The sequence below is a fragment of the Hordeum vulgare genome, chromosome 3H, assembly GCF_904849725.1.
Source record: "Hordeum vulgare subsp. vulgare chromosome 3H, MorexV3_pseudomolecules_assembly, whole genome shotgun sequence".
Classification (NCBI taxonomy): Eukaryota; Viridiplantae; Streptophyta; class Magnoliopsida; order Poales; family Poaceae; genus Hordeum; species Hordeum vulgare.
The window spans coordinates 128,091,856-128,102,396 of record NC_058520.1 but is presented as its reverse complement, the minus strand read 5'-3'; positions in this window follow the sequence as shown (position 1 = coordinate 128,102,396).

The window sequence follows — 10,541 nt, the reverse complement described above, 5'->3', positions numbered from 1 at the left end:
ACTCCAAACAGCATTCAAGCAAAAGAATAAGTCTACACACGATAACAGACTCGGTGCGGATCAAGCTTACCCGCACCAATCTAAAAGTATGACGGCCAACAGAAGTGGCCAGAATATCTTACAGGCAAACACTCGGCATACCGAGCATAACATCTGATTACGCGTCAGCTGGGCCGGAGTCAGGACTAGAGGACTCCACAAAAGTGTCCAAGTCAATTCCATCAGCAATGCGAGTGGCAGTCTCGAGGAACGTCTCCATGAAGTCTTCGAATTGAAGTTTCTTCGTGTTGGCGACCTTCAACGCTTTCAGCTTATCTTCCCGCACCTCCTTGCAATGGACTCGGACCAACGACAGCACAACGTCAGCACCGCACTGCGCTGCCGATTTCTTCCAAGATTGCACTTGGTTCGGCACCTCCTCCAGTCGGCTCGTTAGGGTCTCCATCTCCTCCCGCGACTCCTCTTCCGGCCAAAGTTCCTTGTTAATTCGGCCGACGACTTCTCTCAGTCGGCCGATGAAAGGACCTACTTTGCTAGCGCGGATTTGTGCTCGAAGCAGATCCTGATTGGCGTCCTCACCGAGTGGAACTTTGTCCTTAACAGCCCGTTCCACAGCCGATGTTTCAGCTTCAGGGTCTCCGCAAAAGTCTGCCAACAACAAGCAAGCAGACAATGAAAACCGAAAGTCGGGCACACGATAAAGCCACTCGACAAAGCATAAGACTTACGAGCCAGACAAGTCATCGTTTTCTTAGCCCAGTCGGTGACATACTTCTCTTGAGCTATGCACCTTCTGTTCAGGGCGCCCATCTGATTATGCAGATCGGTCCTATGTTTCCTCATCATCTGCGACTCCGCCGTCAATACCCTGTTTGCCTCCCGAGCTTCTTCCAAGGACTTTTCTCGCGCTTCCAGAGCATCTTTCATACCAGCCATGGCAAGCATTGCAGCTTCCAGTTCACCAGCATATTGATTCCTCTCCGCTCTGAGGGTTTCATAAGAAGTTCCCATATCACAAGTTCCCTACAAAACAAAACAAAGGGTTACCAGCAACTTTCTCAATACACACTACATTCTTTAGACCCCTGCCGACGCAAGCAGTTGACAGCGGTCTCGGGGACTACACCCAGTGGGTTCACTAAGAGTGACCCCACTGGCATGCACCTCAAGCAGGTCTGCCCTATTGAGGTGCACGTTTTCCCTACGCCTCCGAGGCTAAAGCTACTCCACCTGTGCGCAGTTTACTCTAGGGCACTCTTACCGCAAGAGTGCTCCGATTGCAGTAAGTACTTGCACTCAGAAATCTTGTCTACGGACACGACAACAATAAAGACCAAATGTATAAAGACAACTGTCGGTGCAAGCACTCGACAGAAGTCTCGGGGACTACACCCACTGGGTTCACTCGGAGTGAACCCATTGCAAACAACCGACTTCGACAACACCTAGTGGGTTACAGAAGAAAAGTAAGTACTTACTAGGGTACTTACTCGGATGTCATCGCGCAGCTCCAAGCTCCGCTGATATAAAGCTGCAGCGGAGTCATAAACCCTCTTGGCCTCTCCGGCCATCAGCTCCGCTCGAACCATGGTCTCCTTGACCGCTCCCACCTGCTCCGTCGGGACACACCGAATGTTGAATTCGGTGTTTGACGAACCGGGAATCGGGGGGAGATCCTGGTTCATCCCAGGGTTCACCCCAGTAGGTTCTTCACCCGTCAGCACTGGTTCAGTCGGCAGAGGCTCTTCCTTTGGTAGAGCGTCGGCGGCAGGGGCGGCGGCAGGAGGAGCAGCCTCGAGGACAGGCTCTTCGACGGGCTCCGCGGTCGGGTCAGCTCTCCCCCCTGACAAGCCGAATAACACGGTGCTTCAGAAGAAGAAAGAGATGGCGCAGTCTGCAGGAATAAAATACCCGACTCTCCCACAACGTACCTGGCTGCGATGAAACGACATTGTCCGCGTCCATGGGGTCGTCCCCTTGGCGAGCCGGCGAGGTCGCAGAAGTGGCAACCCTGTCGAGTGAAGACCATTCCACTTGTAAAACAAGAGTTCACTCGGTCAACAGAAAGGACCGAAAACTAGATTCGCTTACGTGGAGGTAACGGGGATGGCCATCCTCATCCGCGGCAGGGCCTTCCGAGGTTTGGACCCGCTCGATTTGGGCGCCTTGGAGGACTGGCCCGCAGGTTCAGTGGCTGCGTCCCTGGCTCTTTTGGTACCTCGAACACTCGGTGCAGCCGGGGAAGCAGGCGGGGCACTCGGCGACGCAGGGGGAACTGAAGAGACAGCGGACTCTTGCCGGCGCTTATTCCGATGCTCTGGCCACGGAGGCAGCGAGTCTGGCTCTTCATCTTTTTCCTCTTCCTCGCTGTTTTCCTCCTCAGACTCTTCGCTGTCGAAGATGTATTCGTCGCTCTCCACGCTTCCCTCCTGGCTGCCTTCTTCATCTTCCTCCTCCAGTTTCCCGCTCGAGACGAGGGAGAACCAGTTGGTCCACGCCTGCAGTCGGAAACGTCAAGCATCACGCGGAGATATAAATGAATTGCTGAAATTAAAGCAGTTAAACGCACTCGGATAATGCTACTCACCTGATTCGGTGGAGGATTGTCCGCACCATAAGGCGCCACTCGGCGGGCTCCCTTGGGATTCTCACAGGGACCCGTGATTTGGAGCACCTTAGAGGTCACCTTCTCCTCGAGAATGCCCTCCACGTTGGTCCGAGTGGAGTCTTCAGGTCCTGCATAGTGCCACATGGCATGGTGGCGGGCTTGCAGAGGCTGGATTCGCCGACCGATGAAGACTTCCAGCAAGTCCATCCCAGTGACCCCCCTCCTGACAACATCCGCGAGTGCCTCAACCAAAGGCTGGATGTCTTTCTTCTCCGCTTTCGAGAGAGCGAGTTGCTTGGGAGGAGCAGGGCGGTCTAGACTGAATGGAGGCAGCCCAGTCGACACGTTCGGACAGGCTATGTCCTGGCAGTAAAACCACGTCGACTGCCAGTTCCTAACCGACTCACTCAACTGCAGAGCAGGGTAAATACTCCGATTCTTCTTCTAAAACCCTAAACCCCCACACAGCTGGAGGAGATGCGTCTTGTCATCCGATTGACTAAGACGTTTTATGGTTTGGGAGCGGACGGAAAAAATGTGTTTGAATAAACCCCAATGGGGAGGACAACCAATAAAGCATTCGCACAAGACAATGAATGCTGAAAGGTGGGCAATGGCATCCGGAGGGAAGTGATGGAGTTGTGCACCAAAATGATTCATAATACCCTTGAAGAAAGGGTGGGGGCAGAGAGAAACCTCGGTGAACGTGGCTGAGGAGCAAGACGCGCTCCCCCTCCCGTGGCGCCGGCTCAACCTCGTCGTCCGCCGGCAACCTCCAAGATTTATGCACAAGCTGGTCGTGCTCTACCAGCTCCAGCAGGTCCCCCTCCGTCACTTTGGAGGGGAGGAAGTCTCCCTGGATCCATCCCGCTGGCAATGGCCGCTGCCGCCGCTGAGCAGCCGCCGCCTTGCCCTTCTTCTTCCTTGCCTCCATCTTGCTCGTCTGGCCCTTGGTCATGGCGGCGATGGCGAGCTTCCGAAAAGGATGGGAAGAGAAAGGTGTATGAGCGCAAGAGGTGGCGAGGAAGAAGGAGCAAGCAAGAGCAGAGGATTCGGCGAGCGTAACCAAAGGGTCTCGTCGGCCGGAGTTAAATAGAACACCGACTGGGTCGCTCGCGAGCGGGCCCGAAATCTTATCCGCCCAACCAGCCGCGGCGGTATCGGCAGAAGAGTTGAAGGCGCGAGGATCGAGGAGTCAGGCGCTACTCGAGCGCGCTGACGTCGCCCCCGCTAAGCGCGCGGAACCCGAAATTTGAGATCCCGGAAAATCCGCCGCTGTCAGTTGACCGATTGTGTCAAAAGATGCTGCGAAGGCACTCGGTTCCCGACAGTCCGTTCTGCAGACACATTCACTCGGATCATCTGCCAAGAGAGATAGAATGGATAGAGGCAAGCAACGCCTAAGCCGAACCTAGTTTGGTCGGATCTGAGCATCGAGCATTGCTTTGACGTTTCAACCCCAATCCATTCGGGGACTAATGATGGGGTCATAGTCCTAGGGTAGGGTCATAGGCCTGTCCTACAGGTCCTACCCAAGGACTACCCCACGCAAGGGACATGACCTTATGTATGCCCGACTGTATTAAGGTGCCCCCATCATCCAGTCGGTAACGGGCTCAGGATCATCCAGTCGGAGACTAAGACTCGGAGGACACCGGACCTACCGACTGGATACACTCGGTGCGTCGTAACCTCTCTGAGGGAAACTGCCATGCGTTTCCGGGTGCATTAACTAGCATTTATAGCATACGTTACCTGTAACGCATGCATTCAATCGCCACTAATCCACCCTTGAATCAGAACCGTTGTGGAGGGCAGCGCACTCTATATAAGCCGCCCTTCCCCACTGGTAAAAGGGTTAAAAAAACATTGTACTTCATATTACACTCGGTAACCAGCTCCAAGAGCACTGAGACGTAGGGCTATTACCTCCACCGTAGAGGGGCCTGAACTCATACAATCTCGCCGTAGCTAGGACTCTGTCCATCTCATTCGTACCCTACACATCTACTGTCAGGCTTATACCCACGACAGAGAGAGCGCTGCTCACGCCGCCTCCTCATGCACGTGACTGCTCCGTGTTCAAATGACACCATTGCCATTCGTTCGTTCGTCTACCACCCACATTAATGAGTTCGACGAGGCCGCCTACAAAGAGTTCGACGAGGCAACAGATGAGGTGTGGGGCAAGACAGGCGACGATGAGGACATCGCCGGCTCCGCAGAGGCCGCACCTCGCCGACACAACTATGAAGCCCACACGTCCGCACGTTCCGCTGACAGCGAGGAAGAGTAGTGCACAGTAGCTCGCCGCTGCTCAGGTCCCAATAAGGCCCTTGCTTCTCTCCTCTGTTGAAGCCAAGCTTGGTGGGCTGAACATTTTCATCTGATTAGCCGCTTGACGGTGATGTGGAGGCGTACAAATTCACTTCCCGTCCCATCGAAGACGGAGGTTTCGGAGGTGGGGCTGAAAAGGCAAAGTTTCAGTTCTTGAGGCTCATGACCGCACATTGGTAATCAACACAGGCGATCATTTAATTTAGATTTAGAACAGAAGTATGTTTGAAATTATACCTTGAAAGGTGGATGAGCCCCGTTTTTAGTCGAAGTATGTCTAAAATGTAATGAATTTCATCATGTTTATATGAATTCCGCGGTGTTTGCATGAATCTCTTTCGGTTTATATCAAAATCCGCCTGGTTTGCACGGATTTCGTCCGACTGGCACTAGTAGGAGAAAGCCTACTAGTAGTGCTGGTTTTACCCCTACCAGTAGCGCTGGTGGCAGCGCTACTGCTAATACGCCATAGCTAAGTTTATAACAGTAGTGCTTTTCCAGCCGGCGCTACTGGTAAGTACAGTTAGTAGTAGCGCTTTTCCAGCCAGCGCTACTATTATTAATTTCAAAAACAAAAACAAAATTATCGATCCCATGCGTGTTGTCCATGGCTGCAATGATTCGATCCCGCGATGGCAGTGGTTGCTGGCAGCGATAGACCAGATTTAACGACGACTGCTGGATAGGGCCCGGATCCAGGGCAGAACAACGCGGCGGTGTGGGGCTACTCTTCTCGACCAAGGTAAAGAGCTCCTAGTCATCCATGGCGACAACCTGCATGAGCATGGACATGGGAGGGTGAGTCAAACTGGAGGGAAAGATAGATAAGGAGAAACGAGCTAGGTAGAGAGGAAGGATATGGAGGGAGCATCGGGGCTGGTCGCCGGTGGTAAGGTGCTCCAGCGTGGTGGCATGGAGACGCGAGGAAGACCGGCGAGCTCCTGGACGCTGACGACGCGAGGCGGCGTCTCGACACCATGGAAGAGGAGGCGCGAATGGGCAGGAGCGCCGTGAGAGAGCCTATGAAGAGAGGGGAGAGTGACAGGAGAGGAGGAATTTGGGGGAGGAGATGACGATTTTATACCCCGTGCAATGAAGACCATTTAGGAGTTGCGTTTCTTTTATACCCCACGCTACTAGTAAGTACCAGTAGCAAGTGGTGAAAATCCACGCTACTACTATCGATTTAGCAGTAGCGCTTGTTTTATAACTCACGCTACTAGTATGACTTGTCCTGGGGACACAATGAACACCATTTAATAGTAGCGTGGGTTTATACCATGCGCTACTACTGTCAACTTAGCAGTATCGAGTGATAAAAAACCAGCGCTACCTAGTAAGTACGAGTAGTGTGTGGTAAAAATCAGCACTACTAGTAAGCGTCTATTTGTAAGGTTTTTTCCTACTAGCGTGGCTCAAAAAGTTATTGAAATGTATGCACGCAGCATTTAATAACAGCCTCCGACATCAGTATACATGATTGACTTCATGATGCCAAAGAAAATTTATGGATCAATGTTGGAGATGCCCTAACAAGAAGTCCGAAGGTTCCACAAAATAAACAGTTCGCTTTTCATTGCTACGAATCGTAATTTGCAGGTAGCACGATGAACATAGCCAGTACGCATGGCATATACAGCTAAATAAATCAAGCAAACTAAACAGCAGGATACTACTCCGTATATATTAGTACTTCCTACCTAGCTACATCCAAAACGCCACAGGAGAAAAACATGTGAGATGCTAAGACACTGGACAAGCCCTCAAGGATGCGCCGTCCAAGGGAGAGGAGGAGTCCTACTCCAATCCTAGTCCAACTAGGATTGGAAAGTGGAGTCCTTCTCTTCCTTCTCACCTCTCTTTTTTTTCTTTCTCTTTGGTTTTTCTTTCCTTCGTGCATAGGCCTTCTTGGGCTGGTCCGCCACCCCTAGGGCTTTTGGGCTTCCCCCGTGTGTTGCCCCCCTCCCGGTGAACATCCGGAACCCATTCGTCACTCCCGGTACAATCCCGATAATGTCCGAAAACCTTCCGGTAACCAAATGAAGTCATCCTATATATCAATCTTCGTCTCCTGACCATTCCAAAAACCCTCGCGACGTCCGTGATCTCATCCGGGACTCCGAACAACATTCGGTAACCACATATATAACTCAACTATACTAAAACATCGCCGAACCTTAAGTGTGCAGACCCTGCGGGTTCGAGAACTATGTAGACATGCCCCGAGGTACTCGTCGGTGAATATCCAATAGCGGGACCTGGATGCCCATATTGGATCCTACATATTCTCCAAAGATCTTATCGGTTGAACCTCAGTGTCAAGGATTCATATAATCCCGTATGTCATTCCCTTTGTCCTTCGGTATGTTACTTGCCCGAGATTCGATCGTCGGTATCCGCATACCTATTTCAATCTTGTTACCGGCAAGTCTCTTTACTCGTTTCGTAATACAAGATCACGTGACTTACACTTAGTCACATTGCTTGCAAGGCTTGTGTGTGATGTTGTATTACCGAGTGGGCCCCGAGATACCTCTCCGTCACACGGAGTGACAAATCTCAGTCTTGATCCATACTAACTCAACGGACACCTTTGGAGATACCTGTAGAGCACATTTATAGTCACCCAGTTACGTTGTGACGTTTGATGCACACAAGGTATTCCTCCGGTGCGAGTGAGTTATATGATCTCATGGTCATAGGAACAAACACTTGACACACAGAAAACAATAGCAATAAAATGACACAATCAATATGCTACGTTCATAGTTTGGGTCTAGTCCATCACATGATTCTTCTAATGATGTGATCCAGTTATCAAGTGACAACACTTGCACATAGTCAGAAAACCTTGACTATCATTGATCAACTGGCTAGCCAACTAGAGGCTTGCTAGGGACATTATTGTGTCTATGTATCCACACATGTATTTATGTTTTCATTCAATACAATTATAGCATGGATAATAAACGATTATCTTTAAACAGGAAATATAATAATAGCTATTTATTATTGCCTCTAGGGCATATTTTCAACAAGGTGCTCCAGCGTGGTGGCATGGAGACGTGGGGGAAGACCGGCGAGCACCTGGACGCTGACGACGCGAGGCGACGTCTCGACACCATGGAAGAGGAGGCGCGAATGGGAAGGAGCCCCGTGAGAGAGCCTATGGAGGGAGGGGAGAGTGACATGAGAGGAGGAATTTGGGGGAGGAGATGACGATTTTATACCCGTGCAATGAAGACCATTTAGGAGTAACGCTTTTTTTATACCCCACGCTACTAGTAAGTAACAGTAGCAAGTGATGAAAACCCACACTACTACTATCGATTTAGCAGTAACGCTTGTTTTATAACTCACGCTACTAGTATGGCTTGTCCTGGGGACATAGTGAACACCACTTAGTAGTAGCGTGGGTTTATACCATGCGCTACTACTATCAACTTAGCAGTATCGAGTGATAAAAAAACCAGCGCTACCTAGTAAGTACGAGTAGTGTGTGGTAAAAATCAGCACTACTAGTAAGCGTCTATTTGTAAGGTTTTTTCCTACTAGCGTGGCTCAAAAAGTTATTGAAATGTATGCACGCAGCATTTAATAACAGCCTCCGACATTAGTATACATGATTGAATTCGTGATGCCAAAGAAAATTTATGGATCAATGTTGGAGATGCCCTAACAAGAAGTCCGAAGGTTCCACAAAATAAACGGTTCGCTTTTCATTGCTACGAATCGTAATTTGCAGGTAGCACGATGAACATAGCCAGTACGCATGGCATATACAGCTAAATAAATCAAGCAAACTAAACAGCAGGATACTACTCCGTATATATTAGTACTTCCTACCTAGCTACATCCAAAACGCCACAGGAGAAAAACATGTGAGATGCTTAGACACTGGACAAGCCCTCAAGGATGCGCCGTCCAAGGGAGAGGAGGAGTCCTACTCCAATCCTAGTCCAACTAGGATTGGAAAGTGGAGTCCTTCTCTTCCTTCTCACCTCTCTTTTTTTTCTTTCTCTTTGGTTTTTCTTTCCTTCGTGCATAGGCCCTCTTGGGCTGGTCCGCCACCCCTAGGGCTTTTGGGCTTCCCCCGTGTGTTGCCCCCCTCCCGGTGAACATCCGGAACCCATTCGTCACTCCCGGTACAATCCCGATAATGTCCGAAAACCTTCCGGTAACCAAATGAAGTCATCCTATATATCAATCTTCGTCTCCTGACCATTCCAAAAACCCTCGCGACGTCCGTGATCTCATCCGGGACTCCGAACAACATTCGGTAACCACATATATAACTCAACTATACTAAAACATCGCCGAACCTTAAGTGTGCAGACCCTGCGGGTTCGAGAACTATGTAGACATGCCCCGAGGTACTCGTCGGTGAATATCCAATAGCGGGACCTGGATGCCCATATTGGATCCTACATATTCTCCAAAGATCTTATCGGTTGAACCTCAGTGTCAAGGATTCATATAATCCCGTATGTCATTCCCTTTGTCCTTCGGTATGTTACTTGCCCGAGATTCGATCGTCGGTATCCGCATACCTATTTCAATCTTGTTACCGGCAAGTCTCTTTACTCGTTTCGTAATACAAGATCACGTGACTTACACTTAGTCACATTGCTTGCAAGGCTTGTGTGTGATGTTGTATTACCGAGTGGGCCCCGAGATACCTCTCCGTCACACGGAGTGACAAATCTCAGTCTTGATCCATACTAACTCAACGGACACCTTGGGAGATACCTGTAGAGCACATTTATAGTCACCCAGTTACGTTGTGACGTTTGATGCACACAAGGTATTCCTCCGGTGCGAGTGAGTTATATGATCTCATGGTCATAGGAACAAACACTTGACACACAGAAAACAATAGCAATAAAATGACACAATCAATATGCTACGTTCATAGTTTGGGTCTAGTCCATCACATGATTCTTCTAATGATGTGATCCAGTTATCAAGTGACAACACTTGCACATAGTCAGAAAACCTTGACTATCATTGATCAACTGGCTAGCCAACTAGAGGCTTGCTAGGGACATTATTGTGTCTATGTATCCACACATGTATTTATGTTTTCATTCAATACAATTATAGCATGGATAATAAACGATTATCTTTAAACAGGAAATATAATAATAGCTATTTATTATTGCCTCTAGGGCATATTTTCAACAAGGTGCTGCACCGTGGTGGCATGGAGACGTGGGGGAAGACCGGCGAGCACCTGGACGCTGACGACGCGAGGCGACGTCTCGACACCATGGAAGAGGAGGCGCGAATGGGAAGGAGCCCCGTGAGAGAGCCTATGGAGGGAGGGGAGAGTGACATGAGAGGAGGAATTTGGGGGAGGAGATGACGATTTTATACCCGTGCAATGAAGACCATTTAGGAGTAACGCTTTTTTTATACCCCACGCTACTAGTAAGTAACAGTAGCAAGTGATGAAAACCCACACTACTACTATCGATTTAGCAGTAACGCTTGTTTTATAACTCACGCTACTAGTATGGCTTGTCCTGGGGACATAGTGAACACCACTTAGTAGTAGCGTGGGTTTATACCATGCGCTACTACTATCAACTTAGCA